The following is an 18902-nucleotide window of genomic DNA, read 5'->3' as shown; positions in this document are numbered from 1 at the left end:
ACGCACAGGTGGATCAGTGGCTGACCCCGCACCAACTGGAGATCGGCAAAGTGGTGTGTGACAATGGAAGCAATCTGTTGGCGGCATTAAATTTGGGCAAGTTGTCACATGTGCCGTGCATGGCACATGTGTTGAATCTCATCGTACAACGTTTTGTGTCTAAGTACCCAGGCTTACAGGACGTCCTCAAGCAGGCCAGGAAGGTGTGTGGCCATTTCAGGCGTTCCTACACGGCCATGGCGCACTTTTCCGATATTCAGCGGCGAAACAACATGCCAGTGAGGCGCTTGATATGCGACAGCCCGACGCGTTGGAATTCAACACTCCTAATGTTCGACCGCCTGCTCCAACAAGAAAAAGCCGTCAACGAGTATTTGTATGACCGGGGTGCTAGGACAGCCTCTGCGGAGCTGGGAATCTTTTTGCCACGTTACTGGACACTCATGCGCAATGCCTGTAGGCTTATGCGTCCTTTTGAGGAGGTGACAAACCTAGTCAGTCGCACCGAAGGCACCATCAGCGACCTCATCCCATTTGTTTTCTTCCTGGAGCGTGCCCTGCGAAGAGTTCTGGATCAGGCTGTAGATGAGCGTGAAGAGGAAGAGGAAGAGTTGTGGTCACCATCACCACCAGAAACAGCCTTGTCATCATCGCTTGCCGGACCTGCAGCAATGCTGGAAGAGGAGTATGAGGAAGAGGAGTCAGAGGAGGAATGTGGCGGCTTTGAGGAGGAGGAAGACCAACCACAGCAGGCACCCCAGGGTGCTCGTTGTTGTCACCTATCTGGGACCCATGGTGTTGTACGTGGCTGGGGGGAAGAACAGACCGTCAATGACATCAGTGAGGACGAGGAACGGGAAATGAGAAGCTCTGCATCCAACCTTGTTCAAATGGGGTCTTTCATGCTGTCATGTCTGTTGAGGGACCCACGTATAAAAAGGATAAAGGAGAACGATCTGTACTGGGTGACCACGCTACTAGACCCCCGGTATAAGCAGAAAGTGGCAGAAATGTTACCAAATTACCGAAAGTCGGAAAGGATGCAGCAGTTCAAAACCAAACTAAAAAATATGCTTTACACAGCTTATAAGGGAGATGTCACAGCACAACGGGAATCTAACAGGGGAAGAGGTGAGTGTAATCCTCCTCCTACCACGGCGGCAAGGACTGGACGATTTACAGATGTGTTGTTGATGGAGGACATGCGGAGCTTTTTCAGTCCTACTCATCGCCACAGCCCTTCGGGATCCAGCCTTAGAGAACGACTCGACCGACAGGTAGCAGACTACCTCGCCTTAACAGCAGATATCGACACTCTGAGGAGCAATGAACCCCTTCACTACTGGGTGTGCAGGCTTGACCTGTGGCCTGAGCTATCCCAGTTTGCGATAGAACTTCTGGCCTGCCCTGCTTCAAGTGTCCTGTCAGAAAGGAGCTTCAGTGCAGCAGGAGGCATTGTCACTGACAAGAGAAGTCGCCTCGGTCAAAAAAGTGTTGATTACCTCACCTTCATAAAGATGAATGAGGCATGGATCCCGAAGGGACTGACAGTGGGGGATACGTTTGACTAACAAAAGGCCTGATTACATGCCTTGGCCTCAAAATGGTCCCCACGCTGCTGTATTTAATGTCTGCATACCGGATGACTTTCGTGAATTCTCCACCACCAACTAGGGTTCAAGCCGTAATGTTTTAGTCACTTTTCTGCCTGGAAAACATAAATTTTTCCGGCCGCTGCTACAATAGCGTCTGCAACAGTGCCATTATTTTTCAGGCATGTGTACATGCCTAATTTTTCTGTCCTATGGTGTAGCACTGTGGCTGCAAAAACAAACCAAAAAAAAAAGGCACATACAAGTGTCAATTCCCCTTCGTGATCGTTACCTTGTTGTGGTGAAGGGGCTTGCGTATCACAATGAAGCAATCATCATCACCTCTATAAAAGTGTGTTGGCAATGTTGCCACACCCCAGATGATAAGGCCGTTGCTTCATTATGGTCAGACCAAAAGCGATCGGGTGGCCACGCTACTAGACCCCCGGTATAAGCAGAAAGTGGCAGAAATGTTACCAAATTACCAAAAGTCGGAAAGGATGCAGCAGTTCAAAACCAAACTAAAAAATATGCTTTACACAGCTTATAAGGGGGATGTCAATGGGGGATTCGACAATGGTTAATCAATTCGACCGGATAGGGTCCGTAACAGGGATTAAACTGATAGCAATAGTACTAGTTAAGACACCACTCATATAGGGTGTCACAGCACATTGCTCTGTGCACGCGCAGTGCCCCAATTTGGGAGTAAGAGGACCGACCAAGCTGCTTTTTCCATCTCCCGGTTCCTGAAATCAATTCAGTTTAGTGTATGAGAGTTTGGTCTGTCACTGTGAAGGCAGTCGAAGGTACCCGGCCTAAATTTTTTTTCATAAAAGGCAATTCCTGATATGGGACGTAACAGGGATTAAACTGATGAGAATAATACTACAGAAAATACCACTCATATCGGTGGAGGGAGCCAGCGTTTTTTTAACCATCTCCCCGTTCAAAAAATCTATTTAATAAATGGCCCCCAGATTGGGGATGTTAGAGGGATTAAACTGATGAGAATAGTACTACAGAAAATACCACTCATATCGGGTGTGACAGTAAATTGCACGGCGCAGATGCAGTCACCGTGGTTTAAAACAGAGTGGAGGGAGCCAGCGTTTTTTTAACCATCTCCCCGTTCGAAAAATCTATTCAATAAATGGCACCCAGATTGGGGACGTTAGAGGGATTAAACTGATGAGAATAGTACTACAGAAAATACCACTCATATCGGGTGTGACAGTAAATTGCACGGCGCAGACGCAGTCACCGTGGTTTAAAACAGAGTGGAGGGAGCCAGGTTTTTTTTAACCATCTCCCCGTTCGAAAAATCTATTCAATAAATGGCACCCAGATTGGGGACGTTAGAGGGATTAAACTGATGAGAATAGTACTACAGAAAATACCACTCATATCGGGTGTGACAGTAAATTGCACGGCGCAGACGCAGTCACCGTGGATTAAAACAGAGTGGAGGGAGCCAGCGTTTTTTTAACCATCTCCCCGTCCGAAAAATCTGTTTAATAAATGGCCCCCAGATTGGGGAGTCGGGGACGTTAGAGGGATTAAACTGATGAGAATAGTACTACAGAAAATACCACTCATATCGGGTGTGACAGTAAATTGCACGGCGCAGACGCAGTCACCGTGGATAAAAACAAAGGGGAGGGAGCCAGCGTTTTTTTAACCATCTCCCCGTTCGAAAAATCTATTCAATAAATTGCACCCAGATTGGGGACGTTAGAGGGATTAAACTGATGAGAATAGTACTACAGAAAATACCACTCATATCGGGTGTGACAGTAAATTGCACGGCGCAGACGCAGTCACCGTGGATTAAAACAGAGTGGAGGGAGCCAGCGTTTTTTTAACCATCTCCCCGTCCGAAAAATCTGTTTAATAAATGGCCCCCAGATTGGGGAGTCGGGGACGTTAGAGGGATTAAACTGATGAGAATAGTACTACAGAAAATACCACTCATATCGGGTGTGACAGTAAATTGCACGGCGCAGACGCAGTCACCGTGGATAAAAACAAAGGGGAGGGAGCCAGCGTTTTTTTAACCATCTCCCCGTTCGAAAAATCTATTCAATAAATGGCACCCAGATTGGGGACGTTAGAGGGATTAAACTGATGAGAATAGTACTACAGAAAATACCACTCATATCGGGTGTGACAGTAAATTGCACGGCGCAGACGCAGTCACCGTGGATTAAAACAGAGTGGAGGGAGCCAGCGTTTTTTTAACCATCTCCCCGTCCGAAAAATCTGTTTAATAAATGGCCCCCAGATTGGGGAGTCGGGGACGTTAGAGGGATTAAACTGATGAGAATAGTACTACAGAAAATACCACTCATATCGGGTGTGACAGTAAATTGCACGGCGCAGACGCAGTCACCGTGGATAAAAACAAAGGGGAGGGAGCCAGCGTTTTTTTAACCATCTCCCCGTTCGAAAAATCTATTCAATAAATGGCACCCAGATTGGGGACGTTAGAGGGATTAAACTGATGAGAATAGTACTACAGAAAATACCACTCATATCGGGTGTGACAGTAAATTGCACGGCGCAGACGCAGTCACCGTGGATTAAAACAGAGTGGAGGGAGCCAGCGTTTTTTTAACCATCTCCCCGTCCGAAAAATCTGTTTAATAAATGGCCCCCAGATTGGGGAGTCGGGGACGTTAGAGGGATTAAACTGATGAGAATAGTACTACAGAAAATACCACTCATATCGGGTGTGACAGTAAATTGCACGGCGCAGACGCAGTCACCGTGGATAAAAACAAAGGGGAGGGAGCCAGCGTTTTTTTAACCATCTCCCCGTTCGAAAAATCTATTCAATAAATGGCACCCAGATTGGGGACGTTAGAGGGATTAAACTGATGAGAATAGTACTACAGAAAATACCACTCATATCGGGTGTGACAGTAAATTGCACGGCGCAGACGCAGTCACCGTGGATTAAAACAGAGTGGAGGGAGCCAGCGTTTTTTTAACCATCTCCCCGTCCGAAAAATCTGTTTAATAAATGGCCCCCAGATTGGGGAGTCGGGGACGTTAGAGGGATTAAACTGATGAGAATAGTACTACAGAAAATACCACTCATATCGGGTGTGACAGTAAATTGCACGGCGCAGACGCAGTCACCGTGGATAAAAACAAAGGGGAGGGAGCCAGCGTTTTTTTAACCATCTCCCCGTTCGAAAAATCAATTCAATTGACCTTTCGGGGACCCTTGGTGTTGTACGTGGCTGGGTGGAGGAAGAAACCTTCAATGACATCACCGGGACGTGGCTAGCTTGGTATCCAACCTTGTGCAAATGGGGAGTTTGCGGTTGTGCAAATGAACTGTTTGCGGTGCATTAAAAGGGGAGTTTGGTCTGTCAATGTCTGTGATGCGGGCGTAACCCTTACACTACCTGATCGATACAACATCATACCTGATCGTATACACACACTGGATGTTTTAAAGCACGTTATTCCAAACAATTTAGGAATGTTAGTTGATTTATGCCCTTTATGGATTAAAACCCGACTCTGCGTCCACTACGTAATTTTCCATGGGAGTTTTGCCATAGATCCCCCTCCGGCATGCCACAGTCCAGGTGTTAGACCCCTTGAAACAACTTTCTCATCACTATTGTGGCCAGAAAGAGTCCCTGTGGGTTTTAAAATTCGCCTGTCTATTGAAGTCTATGGCGGTTCGCCCGGTTCGCCAGTTCGCGAACATTTGCGGAAGTTCGCGTTCGCTGTTCGCGAACTGAAAATTTTATGTTCGCGACATCACTACTGACAACCAGATTCAAGTTGTGTGTCATGCAGGGGGCATGGGACAGCCCTCCCTGATGCAGCGCAGACAGAATGTTCTTCCCATTATCGGTGACCATGGTTCCTATCTCCAGTTGGCAAGGAGACAGCCAGGATTCGATTTCTTGGTTGATAACACGGAGCAGTTTCTCCCCAGTGTGACTCCGTTCGCCCAGGCTGACCACGTGTAGAATCGCGTGACAATACTGTGCTTTTGCATAGGTGCTATGCTGGATGACCACTCTGAATTTTGCGTACAGTGGAGGCTGAGGACAAGGTGAAGGATGAGGAGGCAGAGGGGGACATTGGCACAGAAATCCCATGATTACAATTTAAAGGCAGCATTGCCATCACCTGGTTGCTGGTCTGCGTGGGCTGGAACCAGGGCCGGCCTTAGGTGTTCAGGCGCCCTGTGCGAGCTAACCTTGTGGCGCCCCCCCCAAAAAAAAAAAAAAACACTGCTTGTTGCTGGCATCATGGCATAGGCTGGCTGACTATCCAACCAAGTAGTTACCAGCCCACACACCCCAAAGGCCGGTGTAATGTTATACTTCCCTACTTCGTGAGATTTCCCTACCCTCGTCACTTCCGGTCGCACCGGACATGACGTGAGGAGGTGTGCAGCGCCGCGCAGGCGCACAACGACAGGTTAGGGAAATTTCACAGCAGAGTGTGCATGCGCCAGGAGCCTCGCCGGCGGTTAGGGTAGGGAAAAACTATGGGCCAATGCGCAGGTGCAGTGATCGGATGGATGTTCTCAGCTGAACACCGGCCGACACTGTGCATGCACCGAGAGCCTCACCAGCAGTTAGGGAAGGGAAAAATTACGTACGGGCCAGTGCTTTTTCCCTACCCTAACCGCTGGTGAGGCTCCCAGCGCATGCGCAGTGTCGGCCGGTGTCCAGCTGAGAAAATTAGTTTCCAATGTAGTATTAATAACTAAACAATTAAATAATAAACATATTGCATTGTCTACTTACCACCAGGACAATAAGATGATCTGGACTCTGGCTGCAGTCTGGCTCTGGGGACTCCATTGTCACTCTCTTCTCCCCCCCTTCCCTCCCTCCCTTGTCACTCTCTTCCCCCCCCCTTTCCCTTGTCACTCTCATTAATCCCCCCCTCTCCCTTGTCACTCTCATTATTCCCCCCCTCTCCCTTGTCACTCTCATTATTCCACCCCCCCTCCCTTGTCACTCTCATTATTCCCCCCCCTCTCCCTTGTCACTCTCATTATTCCACCCCCACTCCCTTGTCACTCTCATTATTCCACCCCCACTCCCTTGTCACTCTCATTATTCCCCCCCTCTCCCTTGTCACTCTCATTATTCCCCCCCCTCTCCCTTGTCACTCTCTTTATTCCACCCCCCCCTCCCTTGTCACTCTCATTATTCCCTTCCCTCTCCCTTGTCACTCTCATTATTCCACCCCCCCTCCCTTGTCACTCTCATTATTCCCCCCCTCCCTTGTCACTCTCATTATTCCCCCCCCCCTCTCCCTTGTCACTCTCATTATTCCCCCCCTCCTGTCACGGCCACGGCTATGGCCGTGACTCCTTGGGAGCCGCATACAGTTGCCCGCGGTTTTGGGTTGTAGTGTCAACCGCAGCTTGCGGCATAAGGTTGTTAGCCTCAAGTGCGGTTGCCGCGGACAACAGCTATGTGTGCGGTTCCCTCGGAGTTGTGTGCGCGTTTGTAAGCACTTTTGTATGTCTGTGTGCACTTTGTTTATGTTTGGTGTGCACTGACATTTTCCCTGCACTGTGGCTGTCCATGGAAACGTTTGGTGGTATGATGTACATGTGGTGGCAGTGTCCCGGCCTTCGGGCTGACTCCCAGGACACGCTTGCCACCCATGTCGTTGCCTGCGGCAACAGCCACAGTGTGTTTGTTGTTTGGACACTTCCCCTTTAAGTTATGTTTTCCCTTCTGTGGTTTTGGAAGGGTTAACTCCCTTTCAGTGTGTGTGAGTCACGGGGTGTGTCTGATTGTTTGGGTGTGGCCCTATAAAGCCTCAGTTGTAGGCAGTAGCCAGCGAGGGTGTTTCAGCCATGCTGGCTGTAGACATCCTCCTGGTTACTTACCAACTGCCAGTGGGGGCCAACCTTCTGGTCATAAGCTAAATATATGTCCTTGGTGTCTGGAAGATGTGTTTGCTTTTATGTTTCTTTATTGCACCTGTGGTCCTGGGTTCCCGTGTGTTGTGTGTTTGTGTGCTGAGTCCTGCTGTCTGTGGGCAGTACATCCACATGGGTTCCAGGCTTGGTTGTCTGTGGTAGGTCTCTGCAAGGTTTGTGACAAGTACCTGCCATTGCCATAGGTTGCATTTGTTTCCCCTTGCTTGCAGCTTGGCCAGTGAGACTCCTGTTCCTCCGGATCCAGAAGGAACAGGATGTCTTACTCTGACTCCTAGCCTAGGGACCGGCGGAGGGCGAGTAGGGATCCGAGGTTCCTGCGCATGGGTCCTCCTACCTTCAAGGTCGGCCCATGCAGGTAGGAGTTAGGGTCAGGTTAGGGACGCTGTAGGAGGTGACCTGGTCCCTAATCCTGTTTGTCCTGGTCAAGCAGCGACCATCATCCTTCGGCACATGGCTGAGGGTTTCCCCCATCCTCAGCCGTGACACCTCCCTTGTCACTCTCATTATTCCCCCCTCTCCCTTGTCACTCTCATTATTTCCCCCCCTTGTCACTCTCATTATTTCCCCCTCTTGTCACTCTCATTATTTCCCCCCCCTCCCTCCCCCCTTGTCACTCTCATTATTTCCCCCCCCCCTCCCCCCTTGTCACTGTAATTATTCCCCCCCTTGTCACTCTCATTATTTCCCCCCCTCCCCCCTTGTCACTCATTATTTCCTCCCCCCTCCCCCCTTGTCACTCTCATTCTACTCCCACCTCCACCTCTAGTGTAGCGTGGCCGAGCTCTGTTCGATCCGCGGTACAGGAGCATTTGTTTCCTGTACCCGGCCGGACTGACAGGAAGTGCACACTAAGTGAGCACTTCCTGTCAGTCTGGCCGGGTACAGGAAACAAAAGCTCCTGTACCGCGGATCGAACAGAGCTCGGCCACACTACATTAACAGCACACAGCAGGCGCAGGCAGGATTCTTTAGAGCGGCAAGCGCTCAGCCTCAGCCGCTCAGGCGCAGCCTGAGGGACGCCGCCGGCCGCCCGAACTTATATAAGCAACTTTTTTTTTTTTTTTTTAAGCCGCAACAGGCGCCGGGCGCCCCCTGCTAGATACAGGGGAGGGGGAGATGGAGGGGGCGGGGGGCCCGCCCCAAGGGAGAACACAAGTGCCGCCTCGCCTGCCGCATATTAAATTGCGAGCTGTCGGCCGCCCGGCGCCCCTGTTGCTATGGCGCCCTGTGCGGCCGCACAGCCCGCACACCCCAAAGGCCGGCCCTGGCTGGAACTTCATTTACTCAGTGGGCTGTAAAGGACATATATTGTCCTTAACCATAGTTACAGCTCCACATGTCAGCGCTGGCATGAACTGTACCAGAGGCTGACAGGCTCAAGGACTGTCCCACTTTCTGCTGAACATACGTGTGCAAGGCTGGTAAATTTTTTTTTAGTGAAGTGATGATGGCTTGGTACCCTCCACCTTAAGTGGGCACAAGCCATCATTTCTCTGAAATGTTCAGAGTCCACAATATGGAAAGGGAAGGACTGTAGTATCGGCAACTTGTCCGGGTGCATGTTTAGCTTCTGCAACTTGTGAGTGCACACATACTGTTGTCTCTTTGCCATCACTTCTGTGATTGATTTCTGGCAAAACACGTGACGAGGAGTAGGAGCATCAGGAGCAATAGATGAAGGGAAGGAATAATAGCTTCTTTCTGCTGAGGTTGAGGAGCCCTGACTGCTGGAGAATGTGTGCGGGCTTCTGGGAGATGCAGAGGTTGCTGCGTCAGGCTGTACCACTACATTAGTGCCATGGTTTTCCCAGGCTACTTTATGGTGATGCTCATGTTGTCAATGAGTCTGATGCACAGTAAGTCTATGTGTAACAGAACAGATTAGGTAGAAAATGGCGCAGCAAACATATATTAGACCGCCTGTTGAGACTAGGTCTGATGCACAGTATGTCTATGTATAACAGAACAGATTAATTATTATTGGTCCAGCAGATGAACTAGATAAATGCACCTATATAATAGACCACCTGTTGACCATGAGTCTAAAGCACAGTAAATCTATATAGAACAGAATATATTAAGTATAAATGGCACAGCAGATGAACTAGGCAAACACACCTATATATTAGACCTCCTGTTGACAATAAGTCTGATGCACAGTAAGTATATGTATAACAGAACAGATTTTTAAATATAAATTGCGCAGCAGATGAACTAGGTAAACCTGCCTATATATTAGTCTGCCTGTTGAGACTACGTCTGATGCACAGTAAGTCTATTTATAACAGAACAGAATAATTATTAAAGGCACAGCAGATGAACTATGTAAATGTGTCTATATATTAGACCACCTGTTGTGACTAAGTCTAATGCACAGTCAGTCTATGTATAACAGAACAGATTAAGAATGAATGGCGCAGCAGATGAACAAGATGCACAGAACGATTACACCGAGCCTGCGCTCTGTGCAGTCTCCCTATGCTCTCCCTACAGTGTGTAAAAACTCTACCTACAATCTCCCTACACTGTCCCTGCACTGTCCCTATCCAATATTTTACAATTAAAAGCTTTGTTAACTACTGTCCGTAGCGCTTGCTTGGCTCATATCACGCTCTCAGGCTTCTTTACTTTCACTTTGTAACACATATAGCGGCCATTTTAGGAAAAAACTATTCGTTACCAAGAAGCGTAAGGAAATTCGGATTCATGGAGAATCAAATTTATTAAAATATCTAAATGCACAACAAATATGACAAGGTTTAGGCGTTTTGGCTAGTTGCCATAATCATAACCAAATCTATACATAAAAGACCATCCACTTAAAAACACATGATTACCACTTGATTGGGTATACCCACATGTTTGCATAATCCCACAATTACTTGAAAACAAGAAAAAAAATCATGACTGAGACCAATCTCTCCTTGGAGACAATTTCCTTATTTAATATTCATGAATCAAATCATGCTGTTGATCAATGGCATTTGGGCACCTACTATTTAAAACAAAAATCCAAAATGGTTCCCGATTCAGGATCTTCCTTCTCATATTACCATTTCTAACTGGACACTGCACTGTGCTCGAATCGCTTTTGGATCAACCTTACTCTGAAATCTCCATGCACGCTAGTGTAGGAGTATTAATGGTTCATTTATGGTTGTCATAGTTTAACAAAAGTGACGGGTCTAGGAAAATACTGATTGACCAATAGAAACATGCTGCATAGCATACAGTATATACCTTTGAATAGCTCACTGGCTCGTATAATGCAGCAGTACCCACAAGCACCTCAGTTGTTTGGAATAACTTTCTTCCAAAAACAGTGCTACACATGCCCATGGGTTGCGTCCGGTATTTCAGCACTATTAAAGGAATGAGGGCTGAGTTGCAAACCAACATAATCTTTGGATAGGTATGGCAACATACTCTGAAGATAGCAGCCATGTTTTCTAATCCAATTCAACCCCTTTTTTATCTAATAGTTACTATAGTTTACAGGGGACTATCCCACATGACTGATCCTCATTAAACCTAAAAAAAAAAACTTTCAAATGTTCTGAAGTTTAACCTTTTTTGAGGTGTGACAATAGATCACTTGATCTATTCATTGATCAATGATCTCTGTATTCATTGAGTGCCATCTTCTTTCTTTGTAAATGCATTTAGTTGGTTAATAAATCATTCTCATTATATTTTAGTTACTTGAAGACATCGTTTCTAATTAAGTACTAGAAACAAACCCTCCCTCCATGTATCATACTGGTAACATGCCTGTGGGCATACACATATACACAGCTGGTCATATATATATACAGTTGAAACCAGAAGTTTACATACACTATATAAAGACACATATGCATGTTTTTCTTAATATCTGACATGAAATCAGAATAAACCTTTCCTTTTTATGGTCAATTATGATTGCCATAATTATTATTATTTGCCAAATGCCAGAATAATGAGAGAGAAAGAGAGAGAGAATGTTTTAAGGCATTTTTATTACTTTCTGCAAAGTCAAAAGTTTACATACATTTCATTAATATTTGGTACCATTGTTCTTAAACTGTATGACTTGGGTCAAATGTTTTGGATATCCTTCCACAAGCTTCTCACAATAGTTGGTCGGAATTTGGGCCCATTCCTCCTGACAATGTTTGTTGGTCGCCTTGCTCGCACCTGCCTTTTCAGCTTTGCCCATACATTTTCAATTAGGATTGAGATCAGGGCTTTGTGATGTAACCAGTCTGGCAGTATGCTTTGGGTCATTGTCCATTTGGAAGACCAATTTCTGCCCAAGTTTTAACTTCCTGGCTGATGTCTTGAGATGTTGCTTCAGTATTTCCACATAATCTTTTTTCCTCACGATGCCATCTATTTTGAGAAGTGCACCAGTCCCTCCTGCAGCAAAACAACACAACATGATGCTGCCAACCCTGTGTTGGGATGGTTTTCTTAGGCTTCAAAGCTTCTCCCTTTTTCCTCCAACTGTAACGATGGTCAATATGGCCAAAAAGTTCAATTTTAGTTTCGGCAGACCACAGGACATGTCTCCAAAAATGTAGGTCTTTGTTCCTGTGTGCATTTGCAAACATTAATCTGGCTTTTTTATGTTTCTTTTGGAGTAATGAATTCTTACTGGCAGAGTGGTCTTTCAGCCCATGTTGATACAGTACTCGTTTCACTGTGGATATTGACACAATCTTACCAGCTTCCGCCATCATCTTCACAAGGTATTTTGCTTTTGTTCTTGGGTTGATATGGACATGTCAGACCAAATCACGTTCATCTCTGGGACACAGAACCCATCTCCTTCCTGAGCAGTATGATGGCTGGACATTCCCATCTTGTTTGTACTTGCATATAATTGTTTGTACAGATGAACGAGGCACCTTCAGGTATCTTGAAATTGCACCCAAGGTTGACCCAGACTTGTGCAAGTCCACAATTCTCTTCCTGATATCTTGGCTGATTTATTTAGACTTTCCCATGATGCTACACAAAGAAGCAGTGTGTTTCAGGTGTGCATTTAAATACATCCACAGGTGTGTCTCTAATTAACTCAGATGTTGTCAACAAACCTAGCAGAAGCTTCCAAACACATGACATCATCATATGGGCAGTCCAGAATTTTTTAACCCCTTCCCGACATATGACGTAATAGCACATCATGGCAGCAGGTGCGTTCCCGCATTTTGACGTACTATTACATCATGGTGATCGGGCGGGCACCCTAGCGGTGCGCGCCCGATCACTGCAGGGGCCCGGCAGTTCCTGGTAGCCGGACCCCTGCTGTATCCGCCGCCATCGCTGTACAAGCTGATGTCGCGCAGATTAACCCCTTCTATGCAGCGATCAGCGCTGACTGCGGCATAGAAGGGATTTGCAGCGGGTGAGGGAGCCTATCAGGTCCCCGCGCTGCTGTGGCGGGCACCCGATGGATGAGAAGGCAGCCCGATGCCATGTAGAGGCTGCCCAATGCCTTGCACGGCATCGGGACCTGCCTTCTATGGGTGTCCAGGAGATCCAGCCTCAGGCTGGGTCTCCTAGGCAACGTGTTAGTGTATTACTCAGTGTAATACACTAACAGGCAATGCATTACAATATAGTTGTATTGTAATGCATTGCAGAGGGGATCAGACCCCCAAAAGTAAAGTCCCAGAGTGGGACAGAAATAAAAAAATGTAAAAGCCCCAAAAAGTTTTAAATTAAAAATAAATGACGTTTCAAGTAAAAAAAATTAAAAAACGCCCCTTTCCCGTGATTTTATATAAAAAAATAGAAAAAATAAGAAAACACACACATATTAGGTATCGCCGCGTCTGTAATGACTAGCTCTATAAATATATCACAGGATCCACCCCATCCGATAAACATCGTAAAAAAATTAAAACTGTTTAAAAAAAAGCTATTTTTGTCACCTTAGATCACGAAAAGATCAAAAAGGCGTATGCCCCCCAAAATGGTACCAATAAAACCGGGACCTCATCACGCAAAAAAGAGTCCCCAAAATCCCCCCCCCCCCAAAAAAACTATAGCTCTCAGAACATGGAGACATTAAAACATGATTTTTTTGGTTTAAAAAGTGCAATTATTGTGTTAAAGTGAAATAAATTAAAAAAGTATACATATTAGGTATCGCCGCGTCCATGACAACCATCTCTATAAAAATATCACATGACTTAACCACTCAGGTGAACACAGTAAAAAATAAAAAATAAAAACTGTGCCAAAAAAGCAATTTTTTTCACCTAACATCATTTAAAGTGCAACACCAAGCGATCAAAAAGGCATATGCCCCCCAAAATAGAACTGTCATCTCATTAATCAAAAAATTAGCCCCTACCTAAGACAATCGGTCAAAAATATAAAAAAACTAAGGCTATGGAGACACTAAAACATCATTTTTTGTTTTAAAAATTCTATTTTTGTTAAAAACTTAAATAAATAAAATTATACATATTAGGTATCGCCACGTCCATAATTACCTGCTCTATAAAAATATCACGTGACCTAACCCCTCAGGTGAACGCTGTAAAAATAAAAATAAAAAAACTGTGCCAAAACAACCAATTTTTTTTGGTCACTTTGCTCATAAAGTGTAATAATGAATGATCAAAAGATCATATGTACCCAAAAATCGCACCAATAAAAACGTCAACTCTTCCTGCAAAAAATTAGCCCCTGCACAAGACGATTGGCATAAAAATAAAAATAAACGGAGACACAAATACATTTATTTTTGTAAAAAATGCTTTATGTAAAACTGAAACAAAGTAGACATATTTGATATCACCCATCCGTAACAACCTGCTCTATAAAAATAGCGCATGATCTAACCTGTCAGATGAACGTTCTAAAAAATTTAAACTGTGCCAAAACAGCAATTTTTTGGTTACCTTGCCTCACAAAAAAGATATATAGAGCGATTAAAAATGATATGTACCCCAAAATAGTACCAATAAAACTGTCACCTGTAGAGGTGCATCAGGGGGGCTTCAAATGGGACATGGTGTCTAAAAACCAGTCCAGCAAAATCTGCCTTTCAAAAATTATGCAGGAGTCCTTTCCTTCTGCGCCCTGCCGTGCGCCCTTACATAAGTTTATGATCACATGTGGGGTGTTTCTGTAAAAGTCAGAATCAGAGTAATAAATGTTGAGTTTTGTTTGGCTGTTAAACCTCGATGTGTTAAAGAAAAAAATTGATTAAAATGGAAAATCTGCCAAAAAAGTGGAATTTAGAAATGTAATTTCCATTTTCCTTTAATTCTTGTGGAACAACTAAAGGGTTAACAAAGTTTGTAAAATCAGTTTTGAGTAACTTGAGGGGGGTGTAGATTCTGTAATGTGGTCATTTATGGGGGGTTTCTATTATGTAAGCCCCACAAAGTGACTTCAGACCTGAACTGGTCCTTAAAAAATGGGTTTTGGAAATTTTCTCAAAATTCTTTAGAATTGTTTTTAAAATTCTAAACCTTCTAACGTCCCCAAAAAATAAAATTACATTTACAAAATGATGCAAACATAAAGTAGACATATGGGGAATGTTAAGTAATAAATATTTTATGAGGCATCACTTTCTGTTTTAAAAGCAGAGAAATTGAAATTTAGAAAATTGCGAATTTTCCTAAATTTTTGTTCAATTTGGGATTTTTTCATATATAAAGGTGAAATATATTGACTCAAATTTATGACTAACATGAAGTACAATGTGTCACGAGAAAACAATCTCAGAATGGCTTGGATAAATAAAAGCGTTCCAAAGTTATTACCACATAAAGTGACAAATGTCAGAGTTGCAAAAAATGGCCCGGGCAGGAAGGTGAAAACTGGCCCGGGGTAGAAAGGTTTAAAGGCATAGTAATCTAAGGCTGTAAAACGCTAAACAGGCAAAAACCAATGTTTCCCTATGGGCATGGTTCTCACCTGAGCGTTTTGCAGCGCGTACGAACGCGCTGTAAAACGCCCTACGCCCCAAAAGTACAGGAGCTTCTTTGGGGCGTATTGTCGCGCGTAACACCTCTGTTTTTCATTTTACGTCTCTGTGGTCAATAGCAAGAACGCGCGTACGACGCGCGTTTCCAAAATACAAAAACGCCCCAAAATACGCCCGATAAAAACATCTGTAAACAGCGCATATTGAATACGCTCAGGTCTGAACCCAGCCTTAGTGTATTGACATTTCAGAAAGTGATACAAATGTGTTAAAACATTCTCTCTCTCATTATTCTAGCATTTGGCAAATAATAATAATTATGGTAATCCTAATTGACCAAAAAAGTGAAAGGTTTGTTCTGATTTCATATCAGATATTGAGAAAAACATGCATATGCGTCTTTTTATATAGTGTATAAAAACTTCTGGTTTAAACTGTGTGTATATATATATATATATATATATATATATATATATACATACATATATATATATATATATACACTCACCTAAAGAATTATTAGGAACACCATACTAATACGGTGTTGGACCCCCTTTTGCCTTCAGAACTGCCTTAATTCTACGTGGCATTGATTCAACAAGGTGCTGATAGCCTTCTTTAGAAATGTTGGCCCATATTGATAGGATAGCATCTTGCAGTTGATGGAGATTTGAGGGATGCACATCCAGGGCACGAAGCTCCTGTTCCACCACATCCCAAAGATGCTCTATTGGGTTGAGATTAGTGATGAGTGGCAGGGGCAATATTCAAATTCGCAATATTTCGCAAATATTTGGGCGAATATTCGCCATAGATTCGAGAATTCGCGAATTCATGATCTCCAGGCATTATTTTCTTGATTGCGCAAATTCGCAATTCAAATATTTGTGATCAACACTACAGGGAGTGCAGAATTATTAGGCAAGTTGTATTTTTGAGGATTTATTTTATTATTGAACAACAACCATGTTCTCAATGAACCCAAAAAACTCATTAATATCAAAGCTGAATATTTTTGGAAGTAGTTTTTAGTTTGTTTTTAGTTTTAGCTATTTTAGGGGGATATCTGTGTGTGCAGGTGACTATTACTGTGCATAATTATTAGGCAACTTAACAAAAAACAAATATATACCCATTTCAATTATTTATTTTTACCAGTGAAACCAATATAACATCTCAACATTCACAAATATACATTTCTGACATTCAAAAACAAAACAAAAACAAATCAGTGACCAAGATAGCCACCTTTCTTTGCAAGGACACTCAAAAGCCTGCCATCCATGGATTCTGTCAGTGTTTTGATCTGTTCACCATCAACATTGCGTGCAGCAGCAACCACAGCCTCCCAGACACTGTTCAGAGAGGTGTACTGTTTTCCCTCCTTGTAAATCTCACATTTGATGATGGACCACAGGTTCTCAATGGGGTTCAGATCAGGTGAACAAGGAGGCCATGTCATTAGATTTTCTTCTTTTATACCCTTTCTTGCCAGCCACGCTGTGGAGTACTTGGACGCGTGTGATGGAGCATTGTCCTGCATGAAAATCATGTTTTTCTTGAAGGATGCAGACTTCTTCCTGTACCACTGCTTGAAGAAGGTGTCTTCCAGAAACTGACAGTAGGACTGGGAGTTGAGCTTGACTCCATCCTCAACCCGAAAAGGCCCCACAAGCTCATCTTTGATGATACCAGCCCAAACCAGTACTCTACCTCCACCTTGCTGGCGTCTGAGTCGGACTGGAGCTCTCTGCCCTTTACCAATCCAGCCACGGGCCCATCCATCTGGCCCATCAAGACTCACTCTCATTTCATCAGTCCATAAAACCTTAGAAAAATCAGTCTTGAGATATTTCTTGGCCCAGTCTTGACGTTTCAGCTTGTTTGTCTTGTTCAGTGGTGGTCGTCTTTCAGCCTTTTTTACCTTGGCCATGTCTCTGAGTATTGCACACCTTGTGCTTTTGGGCACTCCAGTGATGTTGAAGCTCTGAAATATGGCCAAACTGGTGGCAAGTGGCATCTTGGCAGCTGCACGCTTGACTTTTCTCAGTTCATGGGCAGTTATTTTGCGCCTTGGTTTTTCCACACGCTTCTTGCGACCCTGTTGACTATTTTGAATGAAACGCTTGATTGTTCGATGATCACGCTTCAGAAGCTTTTCAATTTTAAGAGTGCTGCATCCCTCTGCAAGATATCTCACTATTTTTGACTTTTCTGAGCCTGTCAAGTCCTTCTTTTGACCCATTTTGCCAAAGGAAAGGAAGTTGCCTAATAATTATGCACACCTAATATAGGGTGTTGATGTCATTAGACCACACCCCTTCTCATTACAGAGATGCACATCACCTACTATGCTTAATTGGTAGTAGGCTTTCGAGCCTATACAGCTTGGAGTAAGACAACATGCATAAAGAGGATGATGTGGTCAAAATACTCATTTGCCTAATAATTCTGCACGCAGTGTAGTTAAGATCTGGTGACTGTGGGGGCCATTTTAGTACAGTGAACTCATTGTCATGTTCAAGAAACCAATTTGAAATGATTCGAGCTTTGTGACATGGTGCATTATCCTGCTAGAAGTAGCCATCAGAGGATGGATACATGTTCTCATTCTGTTTACGCCAAATTCGGACTCTGCCATGTAAATGTCTCAACAGAAATCGAGACTCATCAGACCAGGCAACATTTTTCCAGTCTTCAACAGTCCAATTTTGGTGAGCGCGTGCAAATTGTAGCCTCTTTTTCCTATTTGTAGTGGAGATGAGTGGTACCCGGTGGGGTCTTCTGCTGTTGTAGCCCATCCGCCTCAAGGTTGTGCGTGTTGTGGTTTCACAAATGCTTTGCTGTATACCTCGGTTGTAACGAGTGGTTATTTTAGTCAACGTTGCTCTTCTATCAGCTTGAATCAGTCAGCCCATTCTCCTCTGACCTCTAGCATCCACAAGGCATTTTTGCCCACAGGACTGCCGCATACTGGATGTTTTTCCCTTTTCACACCATTCTTTGTAAACCCTAGAAATGGTTGTGCGTGAAAATCCCAGTAACTGAGCAGATTGTGAAATACTCAGACCGGCCCGTCTGGCACCAACTACCATGCCACGCTCAAAATTGCTTAAATCACCTTTCTTTCCCATTCTGACATTCAGTTTGGAGTTCAGGAGATTGTCTTGACCAGGACCACACCCCTAAATGCATTGAAGCAACTGCCATGTGATTGGTTGACTAGATAATTGCATTAATAAGAAATAGAACAGGTGTTCCTAATAATTCTTTAGGTGATTGTATATATATATACTGACAGCCAGGACTTTAGAAACATTGCATCAAACATCATCTGACCCGAATGAAGACCTTTGAGAAAATGTTTGCATTTATGTGTCTGAGATGCTTCAGAGACCGAGCACTTAGGAAGAAAATCCAACAAAGTTTTTTTTCT

The sequence above is a fragment of the Bufo bufo genome, chromosome 4 (assembly GCF_905171765.1).
Source record: "Bufo bufo chromosome 4, aBufBuf1.1, whole genome shotgun sequence".
NCBI classification, from domain to species: Eukaryota; Metazoa; Chordata; class Amphibia; order Anura; family Bufonidae; genus Bufo; species Bufo bufo.
Note: the sequence above shows the minus strand (reverse complement) of the source record.